This window comes from Pelodiscus sinensis, unplaced genomic scaffold (assembly GCF_049634645.1).
Source record: "Pelodiscus sinensis isolate JC-2024 unplaced genomic scaffold, ASM4963464v1 ctg38, whole genome shotgun sequence".
Taxonomy (NCBI): Eukaryota; Metazoa; Chordata; order Testudines; family Trionychidae; genus Pelodiscus; species Pelodiscus sinensis.
Window position 1 is genome coordinate 716,482 of NW_027465857.1, and position 18,501 is coordinate 734,982.

Consider the following 18,501-nt stretch of genomic DNA (forward strand, 5'->3'; position numbering starts at 1 on the left):
CCCTGCAGGCCCCCTCTGGCAACCCCGCTGTCTACCGTGCATCCTCGGAGGCTGGGGAAGGATCCATCGGTGACTGTTGCACTTTGCACTCACAAGGACGGGGGGGGGAGCCAGGTGCCCGGAGGGGGAGAGCACATCACTCAGGCCACGTGAGCTGCACGTTGTGTAGCATTAGGCAGTATGCAGCATGTGCAACCACATGCAGGCTGGTGACCGAGCGGCACGTGGCCGCGGCAGGGCACACCTGTGACTGTGCTGCTCACACACATCCAGCAGGGGGGGCGGGGAAGGGTGGATGCCGGCTGGGCTATAACCGGTTCACTATGGTATGGCCTTGCCCCATGCCCCCGCCATCCCTCCCCTAGCACTGCCCCCTCCTGCAATGGCCCCTCCTGCTCCTGCCCCTGTCCCTCCTGCCCACATCCCCGTGCAGCCTGCCCCCCCATGTGCAGGTCTGCCCCCGCAGGAGCGGTCACAGGGGCCACCCCTCCCAGGAGTAGCTCCTCCCCCTCCCAGTTCAAGGTCTCCTCCCCCTCCCATGCTAGATCTCCCCTCTCCCCATTATAAATAAAAGAAAGACAAGTTTTTGTTTTCAAGAAAAACTGTGTTTGGTGTTTATTGGGAGGGGAGGGGAAGGAGTTGTCAAGGGAGACAGCGGTGACCCTACTATGGGGCCTGGGAGAACATGTCCGTCAGGGCCTCCCAGATGCGCACCCCATCCTGGTGCGCCTGGCGGATGGCAGCTGTGCGGGGCTGTTCGAAGACCTGGCCCTCGCCTGCCATCCATGCGGGGAGGAAGGCCTCCCCCCTCCGCGGCCACTACCTCCATTGCATTCTGCTCACCCATCTCGAGACGGGTGAGCAAACACCGGAAGCGGGCTTTTAAGCGGCCGAAGGCGCACGCCACATGATTGTGGGCCCGGTTGAGGCGATCGTTGAACCGGGCCCAGTTCTGGTCCGGCCGCCCCATGTAGGGCCGCATTAGCCCGATGACACAGATGGGCATAGGCACATCCCCGGCAGTAAACTCCCGCCGGGGGAAGTAAGTGCCCGCCTCCAGCCTGTGAAACAGGCCAGAGTTGCGTAGTATGCGGGAGTCGTGTGCCCTGCCAGACCAGCCCGCATAGACGTCCAGGAAGTGGCCATGGTGGTTCACGAGGGCCTGGAGAACAATCGAGCAGTACCCCTTCCTGTTCATAAAATAGGCCACTCGATGCTCCGGGGCCCGGACGGGGATGTGGGTTGCATCCAGGGCTCCCCCGCAGTTGGGGAACCCCAGGGCAGCGAAGCCGGCCAGAGTAGCGTCCATGTCGCGCAGCCAGATGACTCTCGGGAGCAGGACGTCGTTGATGGCATGGACGACCTGCAGAAGGGTGCAGAGAAACACATCACATAAGGCAGGGTGAGTGTGCACTCCCTTGGCGCCCCCCCCAGTGATGCCCTCTGTGCTCTCCCACACACACACACACACCCCAGGGCCCCCACGGCCCCACCACCACCACCAGCAGGCCTGTGCAACAGAGGGACAGCCCAAACCTCTGGGTGACCCAGCCTGGAGCCTTGGATGCCCCTGGGCATGGAGTGCAGCACCCACCCCACTCCCCCTGGGACTTAACTCCATCACGATGATACCGACAGTGGATCTGCCCACCCCGAACTGGTGTGCCAACGAGCGGTAGCTATCCGGGGTGGCCAGCTTCCAGACTGCGATGACGACCCTCTTCTCGACGGGGATGGGTGCCTGCAGCCGGGTGGTGGCTCTCTGGAGTGCAGGGGCGAGCCAGGCACACAACTCCAGGAACGTCCGCTTTTGCATGCGAAAGTTCTGGAGCCATTGCTGGTCGTCCCATTGCCCCAGGACCAGCCGGTCCCACCAGTCCATACTGGTGTCCAGTCTCCACAGTGGCCTCTCCACACCGGGGGGGGGGGATGCCACAAGGACGCCATGGCCTCCGTGGTGAGGGAGTCCAAAGTGATCTGCGCCTCCTGGTCCTGGAACAGGAGGGCAGCAGCCTGGAGCACCAGCTGCAGGCACTCCAAAATGGCCGGAAGGGGCCAGAGCAGGCACATGGCCACCCCTGGCTCCATGGCAGACAAAACAAGGGAGATTGGGGAAAAAAACCAGGCAAAGGAAGTAAGTGGCAAAAGGCAGTGGTACCAAAAAGGCAGAGGGCAACCACAAATAGAACTGCTATGGCTGTCAGTCCCTGCAAGAGGTCCTATAGCACGCAGCAGGAGAGAAATGGCTGTCCGGGGAGATCCCTTTAAGCACGTGTCTCAAAGGCGCTCCAGCCTCCGCCCCCGGAAAGGGCTGGTGCCCTTTTGCCCTCTTCAAAATGGTTCCAGGCTTCTGCTTTTGCGCAAAAGCGTCCCGCCAATGTAGACACGCTTTTGCGCAAAAGCGCATCGTTATAACGATAACTCCAGGACCAATCTAGACGCGCTTTTGCGGAAATACTTTTAACGGAAAAACTTTTCCGTTAAAAGTATTTCCGCAAAATCATGCCAGTCTAGACGCAGCCATTGTGAATAAGAAGTCGGCAGCATTATCTCCCCTAAAAGTAAACAAACTTGTAAGTCTTAGCAATTGGCTAAACAAGAAGTAGGACTGAGAGGACTTGTAGGCTCTAAAGTTTTACATTGGTTTTGTTTCTGAATGTAACTATAACAAAAGAATCTACAATTCTAAGTTTCAATCTCTTTATTGTGAAAGCACACTTATTTGTACCAGGTGAATTGAACAATATTTTCAGAGTGGTAGCCTAGTTAGTCTGTAACTGGAAAAACTTAAACAAGGAATAGTCTAGCAGCACCTTTATAGACTAACAAAACATGTAGATGGTGGTATGAGTTTTCATGGGTACAACCCACATCTTCAGATAAATTGAGTATTAAAAGTCCAGTTCCAAAATCAATAGGCGATGGGCAGGGCGGGGGGGGAATAGTGATTTAGAGTGTTTGTTACAAGAAGCTGATAAGAATAATTTGCACTTTCTCTAAGTACCCATTGTTTGGCTGGTTAAGTCATTAGGATGTGGAAGGTAGTGTGCTACCCAGTTAATGTCTTTATTCAACGAGCTTTGTAAAAGTGTTTGGGAAATGACCAGGGTGACTGACTGTTAAATGGTACAAGGAAAGGGGTGCAGGTTATTATAGTATTGGTTATTTATAGTATTGGTATATGGTGTGTTCATGGAGGGGTAGCACCTCTGGTCGGAGCACACGCTGTACTCCCTCGGGAGTAGTTTGTCCACCTTTGGTCCCCACTTGACACTCAGCTCTCACCTATGGCTCCAAGTAGCTGTAGCGTGCACAGCGGCCACACCACGAGCAACGGCTTCGACTGGTCGGCTGAACCAGGTGAGGGTAGCCGATGGGCTCTGAACCATCGGTGAGTTTTGGGCTTGTCACCCAATGCACGTGAAGACTGGATTCGGTGGACTGCACGGAGGAATCACCATGTGGTCAACGAGCAGAAAGGCTATTTCCAGCAATGCTTTGTGGATAGCATAGAGCACGGCAAGACACGTAGAACGCCCTGGTCATCCACTGCATCCAGCTTCCATTCCAGCCGTCTTGACTATGTCTTGCCACTGAAGCAATGGAGCTTGGACGAGAGAGTGAGGTTGACGATGCGCAACTCTCCCTCACTTTAATCAAATTTACTCACATGTCACCCATGTTATCATCCATTCCTTCACCCTAAGTCCTGCGGCAATGGGCTAGCTGCAAAACGGCAGGTGTGGACACACTGGTGGTCACAGTGGCGAACCTGCACGCAGGCAGCTCAGGCTATAGTGTCGTCTTCCACTGATCTGAAGCAGCAGTGGTTTTCGGCAGCCACCTGGGTGACCGAGCAGTCCTTTTTAGGATAGCGCTGCTTACCTCTGTAGTCTGAGGAAGGGGCTAGAAAAGGTGCCCTAAAAAATGCCTGCTTCACCAATCCTGACCAACTAGTGGGAATCCCGCTTATGCGGTCGAAATACAAAGAAAACCAGTAACACTCCACTCATTCTTGGAGCGTGGAACATACGTACCCTCATGGATCATACGGATGCCGACAGACCCGAAAGGAGAACTGCCCTGATTGCCAAGGAGCTTGCTCGCTACAAGATCGATATAGCAGCTTTGAGTGAGACCTGGCTGGCAGAGGAAGGACAGCTGACTGAAATTGGAGCAGGTTACACCTTCTTCTGGAGTGGGCGAAGAATACACGAACGCTGCGAGTCGGGAGTTGGATTTGCTGTGCAGACAAATCTGGTGAATAAGCTATCCAACCTACCAAGAGGAATCAATGACCGGCTGATGGTGCTGAAGTTACCTCTGTCTGGGGAAAAAGCAAATCACATTTATTAGTGCTTACGTACCAACAATGACTAACCCAGAAGACATCAAGGACACATTCTACCAAGACCTGGAAGAGCTGATTGCTACAATACCAAAGTCAGACAAGCTGATCGTCTTAGGCGACTTCAACGCCAGAGTTGGTACTGATCATGATTCCTGGAAGGGAGTCATTGGTAGATATGGCATTGGTAGCTGTAATAGCAATGGACATCTGCTTTTGAGGACATGTGCAACAAATGATCTCCTGATAACTAATACCGTGTTCCGCCTGTCCAAACGTAACAGAACAACTTGGATGCACCCTCGCTCAAAGCACTGGCATCTAATCGACTATATAATAGTCCGTAGGAAAGACCAACAGGATGTCCGTGTGACCAAGGCTATGTGTGGTGCCGACTGCTGGACGGACCACAGACTGCTCATCTCAAAGATGAACCTTAGGATTCGGCCCCTCAGACATCCACAAGGCATTATGGTCCCAAAGCGCCTAAACGTCTCCAGACTGAAAGACAGCGGCGTCCAACAATCACTTGCTGATGCCCTGGCATTTAAGCTGGAAGCCACTGGAACTGACGCTGATATAGAGCCCAGATGGGCAGCTTTCAAACAGCTGGTGTACTCCACTGCCTCAGAGTTAATTGGCGTCACCACAAGAAAGCACCAGGACTGGTTCGACCAAAACTGTGGAGACATCAAGGCATTGCTGGATGAAAAACATCATCTCCATCGTGCCTACAGCAGTGACCCTAAGTCTGTAGCAAAAAAAGTTGCCTTCACCAAGATACATCAGACTGTACAGATGAAGCTACGTGAGATGCAGGACACATGGCTGAGCCAGAAAGCCGATGAGATCCAGGCCTTTGCCAACAAACACGATATGAAGAACTTCTACAATGCTCTTCAGGCTGTGTATGGCCCAGTCACATCTGGTTCAGCCCCTCTCGAGCGCAGATGGTAGTACTTTGCTCACTGATAAGGAGAAGATCCTTAATCGCTGGGCAGAGCACTTTGCTGATGTCCTTAACAGGCCCTCTTCTATCAACAAGGAGGCAATAAACCGCCTACCTCAGGTGGAGATCAACGAAAGCCTGGCTGATCCTCCAACAGTATTAGAAACTCAAAAGGCCACTGAATTGCTCTCCAACAGTAAAGTTCCTGGAGCTGATTCTATTCCAGCTGAAATTTACAAATCTGGTGGACCCAAGTTAATTAAGAGGCTTACTGAAATGTTCTGTGAGATGTGGAAACAGAAATGCGTTCCGCAAGACTTCAAAGATGCGTCTATTATTCATCTATACAAGTGCAAGGGGAATCGCCACTCTTGTGACAACTACAGAGGAATCACTCTGCTCTGTGTTGCAGGAAAGATTCTCACCAGAATACTTTTAAGCAGACTCACACAGCACCTTGATCAAGGTCTCTTGCCGGAAAGTCAGTGTAGGAAGGGCTTCAGGAAAGGATGAGGTACTACTGACATGATATTTGCCGCCAGACAACTACAAGAAAAGTGTCAAGAACAGAATGTCCAGCTCTACACTGTCTTTGTGGATCTAACTAAAGCATTTGACTCTGTCAGTCGTGAGGGCCTCTGGAAGATTATGGCCAAATTTGGATGCCCAGATACCTTCATTGAAATGGTGAAGCAGTTCCATGACGGCATGCTTGCCAGAGTCCAAGATCGTGGCAATTATTCAGAGCCATTCGCAGTCACAAACGGTGTGAAACAGGGATGTGTCCTGGCCCCCAGTCTCTTCAGCCTTATGTTCTCTGCTGTGCTGATTGATGCCTTTAGAGAAAATAATGTCGGGATCGACCTGCGCTACCGTTTTGATGGAAGGCTATTTAACTTGAGGAGGCTTCAGACCAGAACCAAGGTCCAGGTCGAGACCATTCGTGACTTTCTATTTGCAGATGACTGCGCCCTCAACTCAGGTAGTCCTGGCCTCTCTTCTTGGGACAGGCTCTGTGTTGGCAGGGGAGAAGGCTTGGGGTTAACCCAGGCCCACCCACTACTCCAGGTTCCAGCCCAGGGCCCCTAAAGTAGCAGCAGCTGACAAGGTTGTTTTTCCTTTAGACTTGGCAGCTTTTTCCACATGCTTCTTGTACCTCCCTTTCTCCTTCCAGTCCATCGCTCTTTGTCTTCCCCCTCTCCATCCCTAGGGGAGGCCTTTTAAAGCAACTCCACTGGCTGTAATTGGCTGCAGGTGCTGAGTGACTTGCCTGAGGGAGCAATCTAGTTAATTAGCCCCAGGGCTATGTCTACACTCATGGCTTCTTGCGCAAGTACAGCCGTTCTTGCGCAAGAATCTGCAGAGCATCCACACTGCCCGCCCGCTCTTGCGCAAGGGAATTTACAGTACGGTGTGGTAAGAGAGGGCTTCTTGCGCAAGAGCTGCACTCTTTTTTATCAGGTGTGAGCCCTCTTGCGCAAGAGGGCAGTGTGGACACTCGGCAAGGATTTCTTGCGTAAGAAAGCCCTATGGCTAAAATGGCCACCAGAGCTTTCTTGCGCAAGAGAGCACCCACACTGCCATGGGCGCTCTTGCACAAAAGCACAGCTCGCACATGGCAGTGTGGACGTTTTCTTGCACAAGATGTTCTTGCGCAAGATGCTGCGAGTGTAGACATAGCCCGGGTGTTTTCCTGCCTTCATTTTATTGCAGCAGGCTCCATTAGTTCACTCTGGAAAGAGAAAACCACTTCTCCAGTGTCCTGTAGATCTGCCAAAATGTGGCAGGCTGCTGGTCTGGGTCTGTTACACATTCTGCACTCCTCCTCTCCTCTTTTCTGGGAGGGGTGTGTGGGAGGGTACTTCTGTTGTGGCAGGCAGGCCAGCCTTGGCTACACCCTTATTGTGAGCCAGGCCCCCTCTTCTCGCCACCTGCTTTGTTTGCAGGCAGCTTCCTCCCCTGACCCATTCACCTCAGCTGGCTGTAGGAGCTGCTGGGGGGGGGGGGCGCTCTGCTGCCCTCGCCCTGGGTGGGGGGAGGAGGACCCCCATTTTCCATCTTCTTGGGGGATTGCCTGGCCCCTTTTTCACTGCTACAGGCCTGGACTTCACCGTTCCTGCAGCTGTTGCTCCCTCTGGGGCAGAGGAGGTAAGGGGGCTGCCTTAGAGCAGCTCCTGAAGTTTTTCCTTCCCCTCAACAGTTTTTTGTGTGTGTGGGAGGGGGGGGTGGAGTTTGTAAGGGATCCTCCTTCCATCTGGGTCCCTTGGTGGTGGTTGGTGCAGCTCTTGTAGGGTGCTGGGGTGGGGTGTGATCTGGCTCCCCCGCCCCTGCTTTTCTGCTTCTGTCACCACCATTGCTGCTCCCTCCCCAGCCTCAGTTTCCTCAGGGGCCTTTTCCTATTCTTGGCCCTACTACTTGCCCCCCCCATCCTTTTGCTCTGTTGGGTCCTGCAGCAGGTGCTGTGGGCCTGCTACTCAGGTGCCCATGGGCACACTGATTCTGCTTTTCCCCTGTGACAGGGCAGATATGCCCCGCACTGAAGGGGAGGGGGCTAAGAATCTGTGGGCAGAGGAAGTCCCGCCCTTCTTCCCAGACTGGGCATGCTCCAACTGCTGGAGCTGTATAAAAGCCAGGGGAGCAGCTCAGTCTGGGCAGACTGCCTGCAGGGCAGGAGCTTGGGCCAGAGCTCCTGAGCAGCCATGGGAGCCGCAGCCCAGGCAGCAGCTACTACTGCTGCCCCAGCCCCAGGCAGCAACCGCCCCAACAGCAGGAACGGTAGCAAGCGGCCCAGGGCGGAGGTTTGTCCCTCCGGGAGCTCAGCGCGTTTCAACGGGATGCCCCGCTGAGCAGGCCGTGGAAGCATCCACTGCCAACAGGGCCCTGGGTTGGAACCCGGAGGAGCAGGAGGGCCTGGGTCCCTCTGCCCTGCAACGTCCACTTGTCTGATAGCCAGGGGAGACTGACCAGAGGCGTAGGCCTCCAGGCCAGAGAGCCTTTCAGAGAGAGTCCATAGACCTTTCTGGACTAGGCCAGTGGGCTGTATTTCCCCTGAGCAAGGGGCACTGAACCCTTTGCAAGAGGCCTGTGGGCCATACCTCTCCAGAGTAAGGGATACTAAATGGGGGGGGGGGGTTGATATCACAGTGGGGAAGCCCCCTGTGACATGTGATGGAGAATGTGGGCAACACGTAGGCCCTGCCACTAGGTATTGGTATTGAGAAGGTGAGGAAGAGGAATTTTTTTCCCTCCCCTTTTGCTAGTCTCTCTCCATATCAGGAGTGGGGTAGAGATGGAGATGGAAAAATTCTGGAAGTGGATGGCGGAAAATCAGAAGCAGCAAGTGACACAGCAATTTCAGCTGCTGCTGACACAACAACAGGAACAACATCAAGAGCTGCTCCGTGAGTTGACAGCCCAACATTGAGCGCAGCAGGATCAGCTGTTTCAACAAGTTGCACTGCTGCAACTTAAAGGGTCTGCCACCCCGGGAGGAGGGCCTGATGACTCCGGGTGCGGACTCCCCATCCGCTTGGCTGAGATGGGACCCAGAGACGACCCGGAGGCTTTCTTAGTCATGTTTGAAAGGGTAGCAACCACTGCTCACTGGCCCCAGGAGCACTGGGCCACTGTCGTGGCACATTATCTAACAGGACCAGTGCAAGCGGCCTACCGCAGTTTAGGCACTCAATTATCAGCAGGTAAAAGCCGCGATTTTAGATAGTACCGGCAGCAGGCCTGAGAGGTACTGACACAAACGGCAGAAGGAAAGCTACCCCGCAGGGGCACAGCCCTGAGCTGGTGCCCAAAGGATCAGGGATTGTGGTTGGAAGGGGCAGAATCCCAAGAGGTATGCAACAGAACCCCGGTGTATGGGGCTGCAGATCTCGTGAAGGAGAGAGGATCCCTCGCAAGGGGAGCAAAACGCCCCCAGGACAGACCCCGGTCTGGTAAGCCCTTGGGATGGTTGTTGGGGGTGTGATCAAGCTGGTCATTTTTGGAAAGACTGCCCCTATAGTGAGTGTGATTATGGCCAGGCCTGGGTTTCAGGACACCAGGCTAGGGGACCTCAGCTGGGGAAGTTGGTGATTCCCGTGGAGACCCTGACTCTCATGGATTCGGGATGCAGCCAAACAGTTATAAGGGAGGGCCTCATACCCGACCTCCAGCTCGCTGAGGACACCATCCACCTTCAGTGTATACATAGCAACATCCGTCCCTATCCGACAGCTCACAAACTTGGAGGTCCAGGGCCGCAAGGAGCTACTTTTGGTGGGGGTAACGCCACAGCTAACGTATCCAGTGGTGCTGGGGCGAGACTGGCTGGGGTTTAAAGAGGTTGTCAGGGACTGCAAATACTGCCCGCCAAAAGGGCGGCAACCCAGAAACAGAGAAGGGAAAGTGCTGGGGCTTCCAGCAGAGACTAACCCGCAGGAGGGACCTTCCTGCGGCCTGAACCGGATGGGGGAGGTAGACCCCACTGAGGGCCCCACAGAGGGGGATCTACAGGCAGAGCTGAAGAGGGAAGTAGACTTCCTGCAGGAAGAAAGGGAAGATCAGGCCCTAAGTCGGGCCTGGGAGCAGGCCCAAGCCCAAGACACTGATGACTCAGAAGGGGTGAGACTCCCTCAAGGGCCACGACTTGAAATCCAGAAAGACAGGCTGTACCGGGTAGTAATGGACCCCCAGACGCAGGAGGAGATCCACTAATTGCTCGTCCCTCAGAGGCTGAGACGAAGCCTCCTACGGTTGGCACATGCCACCCCCTGGGCAGGACGTTTGGGTAGAGAGAAGACGTTACAGAGGGTGGCACGCCGGGTTTTTTTGGCCAGGCATACACCATGAGGTTCGGGAATACTGTGCGTCATGTCCTGAATGCCAACGGGCAGGTCCCAAAGGGATAGCAAGGCTCCCCTGATACCTCTGCCGGTCATAGGTGTGCCCTTTGAGAGGATCGGTATGGATCTCGTTGGACCCTTAGAGAGGAGTAAGACAGGGAACCGGTTTATCTTAGTCATAGTAGATTACGCGACCCGGTACCCCGAAGCGGTCCCGCTCCGAACGGTGACGGCGAAACATGTAGCCGATGAGCTGGTGAAGGTGTTTGCCAGGGTGGGGATTCCTAAAGAAATCATGACCAACCAAGGCACGAACGTTTCGTCTGAACAGATTGGAGAACTGTGCTGACTCATTCACATCCGAACTCTCCAGACATCGGTGTACCACCCTCAGACTCATGGGCTTGTGGAACGATTCAACAGCACACTTAAGTCGATGTTGTGCAAGTTTGTAGAAGATGACCCGCAATATTGGGACATGCTCCTACCAGCCCTCCTCTTCGCCGCAATATTGGGACACGCTCCTACCAGCCCTCCTCTTCACCATAAGGCAAGTCCCCCCAAGCCTCCATGGGGTTCTCTCCCTTGAACTCCTTTATGGGAGACAACCTCGAGGCATACTCGACTTGAAGGAAGATTGGGAGGCACAGGAGACTCGGGTTCTCGGCACTACCCAATATGTGCTACGCCTCAGAACAGCTCCAGACGTTTGGGTCCTTTGCACAGAGAAACCTTGAGCAAGCCCAAGAGAGACAGTATAATAAGGGAACAAAGGTACAAACCTTTGAACCTGGAGAACGGGTGTTACTCCTGCTACCTTCTTCAGAATCAAAATTACTGGCCAAGTGGCAGGGGCCCTTTGAAGTGGTACGCCGCATGGGCCCTGTAGATTGAGGTCAGGCTGCCAGGACGCAGGAAAGAGGTACGCACCTACCGCATAAACCTGCTCAAAGCATGGAAGACGCAGGAGGCCATGATGATTGCACTGGTACCACCTGACTCGGAGCTGGGTCCTTTGGCAGGTGAACCCCTTGAAGCAAAGTTGGCAGAACTGGGGAAAAGAACTTAGACCAGAGCAGCGTGACCAGATGCAACAACTACTAGAAGATTTTTAAGGATGTACTGTCAGCCCGGCTTGGGCGAACCCCCCTGGGTTGCCATCACATCACGACAGCGCAGAGGCGGCAGGTAAGGGACACTCATAGGCACCTACCAAGAAAAATGTGGGATGCAGTGCGAAAGGAGCTGGAGACTATGCTCAAGATGGGGGTGATTGAAGAGTCCTGGAGTGACTGGAGGAGCCCTATCATCCTCCTACTGAAACCAGATGGTGCCATCAGATTTTGCATTGACTTCCGGAAAGTCAATGCGATATCCCGCTTTGACGCTTACCTGATGCCACAAGTCAAAGAGTTACTGGAATGACTTGGGGGGGGGGGGGGGGGGAGGGAGGGGTACTTATTTAACTAAGGGATATTGGCAAATATCCCTTACACCTAATTCAAAGGCAAAAAACCAGCCTTCCCTACACCGTTCGGGCGCTATCAGTTTGTTACAATACCATTCGGACTGCATGGAGCAGCTGCCACCTTCCAGAGGCTAATGAATAAGCTGCTAAAGCCCCACAACCAGTACGCTGCCACCTAGATCGACGACATGGTCATTTATAGCAATGACTGGGAGGAGCACCTACATCACATCAGAGCGGTCCTGTAGTCTCTCGAGGAAGCGGCTTCACAGCAAACCCCGGAAAGTGCCATTTTGGTGAGGAGGTGACATACCCAGGATATATAGTCGGCGGGGGGAAGTTACGCCCAGTGATTAGTAAAGTCCAAGCCTTAGCAGAGACACCAACCCCGCGAACAGAGGCAAGTGTGCCAGTTCTTAAGCTTAGCTGGATGTTACCGGTGGTTCATTCCAGACTTCGCTACAATTGTGGTACCACTCACGGACCTAACCGAGAACTCTTAGCCCCACCAAGTAAAGTGGACACAACAATGCGAGAGAGCCTTCCAGAACATAAAAGGACAGTTGACCCAGGAACCCGTCCTGGTACACCCAGACTTTGAGAAGGAGTTTATACTCCAGACAGACACTTCTGGAGTTGGACTGGGAGCAGTCCTATCGCAAGAGTTAGATGGGGAGGAACACCCAATCCTTTTTCTAAGCCGGAAACTGTTCCCCAGAAAGACAAAATACTCGACCATTGAAAGAGAGGCCTTGGTGGTAAAATGGGCTATTGACGCCCTTAGGGTATGTCTACACTACAAAGTTAATTCAAAATAACAGCAGTTATTTCGAATTAACTTTAATAGCATCTACACAGGCAAACCGCTATTTCGAAATAATTTGAAATAGTGGAGCCCTTATTTTGAATTAGGTAAACCTCATTCTACGAGGGCTAATGCCAAATTCGAAATAGCTATTTCGAATTAAGTGCTGTGTAGACACTTAATTTGAAATAGGGGGCCTTCAGCCCTTCCCAGGGAGCCCTGGTGGCCACAACCAGGAAATCTCACTCTCCTCTCCCCCAGCCCGGAGACATTAAAGGGGTAGACCCTGGCCACAGTGCCTGTGCCAGCTCCAAGCCTGCCAGCCCAGAGCCAGCAGTGGCCACCGGGGCCCCTGACCCACTGGCCCCAAAACATGAGCCAGCAAGCCACTGGCAGCCAGCCCTTCACCGCTCCCCAGGAGCAGTCTGCCAGCTCCCAGGAGCCTGACAGGGGCTGGAGAAGGCGGGCGCCTTCCTGGTCCAGGGTGGAGATCATGGACCTTATTCAGGTTTGGGGGGGGATGCCCCCAATGTCCATGATCACCGCACTAGATGGAGGAATGCAGTCGTCTATGGCAGGATAGCTGCCAGCCTGGCCACCAAAGGCCACATGCAAACCCAGGAGCAGGTTAGCATGAAATTCAGGTTGGTCCGGCGAGACCTCCAACCCTGAGCCCTGAGCTTCCCCTCCCCCTTCTTCCCCCTGCTTCCCCCTTCCAGCTCCCTCCTCCCAGGTTTTCCCCCTCCCCTCTCCCACCTCCTTTTCCCAGTCTCCCCAGAGGTCCATCCCCGCTCCAGTTTTGTTCAATAAACCCAGTTTCTATTTTTGAACATACGTGTCTTTTATTTTACATCAGGAAGGGGGGCTAGGGAGGGGTAAGTGGAAGGACGTGAGGGAGGAATGGAGCTTGAGCCCCCAGGGGGGAGGACCGGGGAGGCTCTGAGGGGTGCTCGGGGTGGACGCTCTCCTGCAGGGCCTCCTGGATCCTGACAGCCCCCTGATGGACCCCCCGGATGGCACCCTGCAGCAACGACCCCATGAGACTCACCGGTGTGCCCAGGGGCAGCTCTGGCTCCATGTGGCTGAGTGCTGTGGTGTCCCGAGTGCGGGCACTCAGGGCACTCCAAGACAGGACTGCTTTGCTGTCCCTCATTGAGGTAGACAAGCAAGCGGGGAACCCTGAGAACTGTCTGTCCGGGGTGGGGGTAGGGTCCCTTTAAGCATGGAGCTCATTTGGCCTCAGGCAGCAGCCCCACACACTAAGTCCTAACCTGATGCCCTGCCGGCACTGGTTCTGACCAGTCTTAACTTCGGTTCAGGGTCCACTCAGTGTGGACGTGCTATTTCAAAATAGCAAAATGCTATTTTGAAATAGTTTTTGTGTATAGATGCGTTATTTTGAATTAGCTTAATTTGAATTAACTATTTCGAATTAAGTTAATTCGAAATAGCACTGTAGTGTAGACATACCCTAAGATACTACCTGCTAGAATGACCTTCCAATTGGTGACAGACCATGCACCCCTCCGATGGCTCAACAGCCTGAAAGACACTAATCCCAGTATCATGCGGTGGTTCCTCTTCCTGCAACCCTATGACTTCCGGGTATCTCATCGACCTGATAATACCCATGCTAACGCCAATTTCTTTCCTAGGCAGGAAGAAGAAGCAAAAGAGCCAGACACCCTCTTTAGGGGGAGGGTGTGTGACGGGGCAGATATGCCCTGCACTGAAGGGGAGGGGGCTAAGAATCTGTGGGCAGAGGAAGTCCCGCCCTTCTTCCCAGACTGGGCATGCTCCAACTGCTGGAGCTGTATAAAAGCCAGGGGAGCAGCTCAGTCTGGGCAGACTGCCTGCAGGGCAGGAGCTTGGGCCAGAGCTCCTGAGCAGCCATGGGAGCCGCAGCTGCTGCAGGCCCAGGCAGCAGCCACTGTGACATTCTTCCCCCGCCCCCCCCCCAGCAGTGTCTAGGTGCCCCCCACTGCTTTTCTTGAGCAGGCACCTCCTCCCTGCCTGCCCTCCCTCTCCACTACTTCTCCCACCCTTCTTGTCTGCCCCTGTCCCCCCCTTTTGTTTGGTGCCTGAGCCTCCCCTTTTCTTAGTTATCACCGCCCCCATCCACACACAGTCTCACTTCCCCCGTGTTCTTCAAATAATTTACCACCTCACCCTCCCAGTGCAGCCAGAGGAGCCCCTCTTTCCATCCTGTGCTGGGAGCTGTACCCCTTACTCCTTTATTCCCCTTTCTCTTTTCTGTATTGCTGCCCTCCCACCCCACTTCCAGCCTAGCAGGGGGGAGCGGTGAACGTTCTTGCCCCTCCCTTGTTCCCTCACCGACACTATTGTCCTCTCCCAATTGTTTGTTCCTGTTCTTCCCTCCCCGCCCATGACCACAATGGAGGGGTTGTCTTGATGCCCCTGTGCACGCCCCCCCCCCCCCACCCTCCTCATATCTACCTCTGCCAATGCTGTTGGGCTACCCGTTCATACAGTGGAAATGGTGGATGTGGGTGGGGATTCTGGGATCCCGACCGCTCTTACCGTGGCACCTCCTGGCACCACCGTCACCATTAAGAAGGCCCCCCAGAAGGGCCAGGGGACCAAGAAGGGCAAGAGCCCTGCCTGGAAGGCAAAACCTCCTGTGGCGAGGACTCACGCTGCAGCCCCAATGCCGCCCGTGGCTTCCCCTCTTTCTTGTCCCAATCCACACAGGCTGCCTCCCAGAATTCCATCTCCGGTGGCTGCAGCCCCTTTCCCACCCTGACCAGGAGGCACGGGGTCTGATGCCTCCTGGTGTCGGCCTCTCCCCACGTGGAGACCTATGGGAGGGCGTTGGCAAGCGTGGTGGGGTCCACGGCCATGGTGGCGGTCTCTAACATGTTCGGGAAGGTGGTATTCTTCCTGGCATCTAAGGCTGCCACCCAGGAGGTGGTGAAGAAAGGTTTGGCGGTGGGGGGAGTACATGTTCCACTCGAGCCTCTGGAGGACCTGAGCGTACGGGTGGTATTTTCCTCCTCAATGTCATACTACTGCCTTTCCTCTCCACCCTGGGGAGGCCCTTGTCAGTCCTAAGTCCCCTTCCTCTGGGCTGCAAGAAGCCTACCATCCACCATGTCCTCCCGTTCTGCCGGAAGGTCCAAGTCCAACTACTGCTGGTGTGGTGGAGAAGCCCTAGAAGGGTCATTTCTGGTGCCCCATCAAGTGGCCCAGTATTGAGTATATTATATGGTAGGGGAGTCCCAGTGTTTTCTTTGTCGGGCAACGGGGCACGTCTTAAGCGACTGCCCCCTGGCCCAGCCCAGAGAGGCACTCGGGACCCCCAACGCCAGGGAGGGTGCCAGCCCTACTGTTGCCGGTGGCCCTAACAGTCCGGACCCTGTGGGTCACCCCTCCTCCAACCGTGACCATGGTCAACCCCGCTCGGGCTCCACAGAGTCCAGATGAGCGAGCGGGTGCTGCTGCCACTGCAATAAGTGGCAAGGCCCGCAGAGGAGAGAGCGGTGGGGTCAGCAACAGTACTTGGAGAGGGTTTACCTTGGGGGGAGGTTCTCCTTCCCCTGCTCGCCAGCCCCTGTCTTCCCTCACCCTCCCACTGCTGCCCTTGTCCCCTGGCTCTTCCCCCATTCGGGTCCAGCCCTCCTCCTCTGAATGCTGGAAGCTTGTCATGGGGAGGTGCTGCAAGCGTGCCCCGTGCTCCACCCCACCCACTGAAGGGGAAGACAACCTCCCTGCTCCTCTGGGGGTGGATGTTGGAGCCAGCCCTCCCTCTGAGTCCCCAGACACTTCACAGCGCCGTGGGGCAGCTGAGGTGACCGTAGCGGTTGCGGGGGATGGTGGTAAATGCCTCCCTCCCGGAGTCCCTGCATGGAGAAAACATGGAGGATACTCCCACCATCCCCCACCTCCGCTGTGGAGGTGACCGCTGACCCTGTCATTGACAAGGGTGACCACATGATGGCGGGCAGTGGACTCGCTTTCCTCTCACAGGAGGTGGAGGCCCTAGGCTTGACCCCGGCTGCCTTAGAGCGGGATCACCTTGTCCTGGAGGGACAACAGCTGTCCTCTCCTTCTCCTTCTGACCCGCTATCTTCCCCTCTCCCTGCCTCCGAGTTGCCCCCGGGTATGACCATCTGCCCAGCCGTTAGAAGCATTTCGGCCATGGCCACTGAGCCCCTGGGTGCTTCTAGTGGGTCAGAGTTCCCATTGTTCCCCATCACCCCCTGGCGCTGGGGCCTCCGGTGCAGCACTCACCAGGGCCTGGCGTTGGGGAGACACTAACTTCCTCTACCACCACTTCTGATTCCCTGCCTTGCAAGGAAGAACTGCATCCCAGTGCCTCTTCCGCTGAGGCTTCTGAGCCTGTTCCTACTCCTAACCCCTATCCCAACCAAATTTCCTGCTCCCCTTCCTCCTTTTCCTAATCCCCTCCCCTCCCCAACTTCCTCCCCTCTCTGATCCCCTCCCTGACCTCTTTCCTTCCCCGTACCTGTAGCCAGACCCCCCCCCCCCCCCAATCTCATCAATCTTGCTTGCCCTCCGAGATGTCTATACAGGGCAGAGAAGGAACAATAAGGAAAATCAGCATAGCCATTAAGCTTTGATCTGCTTTGATGCAAGATCAGGATATGCAAGTTTTCTCTGACCCTCAGTAAGCTGAAAACATGGATATGAGGAGAGAACGATTAAGGCAATAAGCTGAGCTCGGGGCCGCAAGAACTGCCTGGCTGGCACCCATGTTGATACGAACACACACAGCCGTCCCTGGGAGAGGAATCCCCCACTGAGAAAAGAATGTCCAGTACTTCCAATTTAATCCTCTCAACTCTCTCTTACAAGTGTAAATTAAGTTCACAACTCCCTTGTAAGAACTGGTCTCACAAAAGACAGACCAGCACCATTTGGCATCACAGATAAGATAAATACGTGACCCCATGGGTATTGTAGTCGGTTTGCCTGTCCGGAGGGGTTCCTCCTCCTCCGGCTCAGTGGGTGCCATTCCACCCCACTCCACTCCTGAGAAGGAGGAGAGGCAGCAGGGTACAGGGGCTGCCCTCTTCCTTCTCCCCCCCTCTGGTTCCTGGTTCCTGCTCCTGCACCAGCCGGAGCCCTCCCCACCCAGCTGCCTGCCTAGGCCTGCCCCCCGGACCCTGCTCCACCTGCTGTACCCCACCACCACCACTGCTACCACCACCTGCTGCTGCCTCAGGGGAGAGGGGGGGCCTGCCAACTGCCCTCCCTCTCCCCTCCACTGCTCCAGAGAAGGAGGACCACCCCACCACCTGGAGACCTTCTCCTGCTGCCTGCCCGCTGCTGCTGCTGCACCCCGCTGAGGGGGAGAAGAGGAGATCACCACCACCTGGAACTGTGGAGGGGCTTTTTTAATCTGCTCTTGGGGTGGTGGTGAACTGAACTGTTGAAAGGGGGGCTGGGGGAGAGGCTCAGGGCCCTCCCCCTAGTCCAGCTGCCCCCCCACCCCCCGCTGCCACCACCCCCACCGCCCCTCACCACCTGGACTGTCTCTTCTCCCCCTGGTGGGGTTTGCTGCCCTGCCTTCCACCTGGGACTCTGCTGCAGCGGTGGGCGAGGTTGAGCCCCACACAGCGCTCGTGGGCGTGCTCCCTCCCCACCCCCCCCTTGGACTTGGTGGCCCCCCAGCCAGATGTAGCTAAGGGAGGGGGGCCCTTACCCCTGGTCACCCACCCTACCCCAGCAGCTTGGTTTTTCCCCACTGCCTGCCCCTCCCTGTTAGCCTAGTTTGTTTCTTTCCCTCCCTTCCCAAAGACACTTACCCACCACACCTGTTCCCAAGTTTGTTACCAGCCATGCCCCCGCCCCAGCTAGCCCAACTGTGTGTGCCCCGCCCCACCCCACCCCACCCAGCTGTTGTTTGGCCTCCATTTCATTCCCCCCCCCCCAGCCACCCCCCAGCCCTTGAGCACCACCCGGTTTGCCTTGTCCCTCCCTGCCCCGAGTGCTTGTGTCCCACCCCTCCCCTTTTAGTTAGTCCCCCTGTTCACCGCACTCCCCCATTGGTCCCATAGCGCCCCCTCCCTTGTATCCCAGTGCAGCCGGAGGAGCCGGCCCCCGCCCTGCACC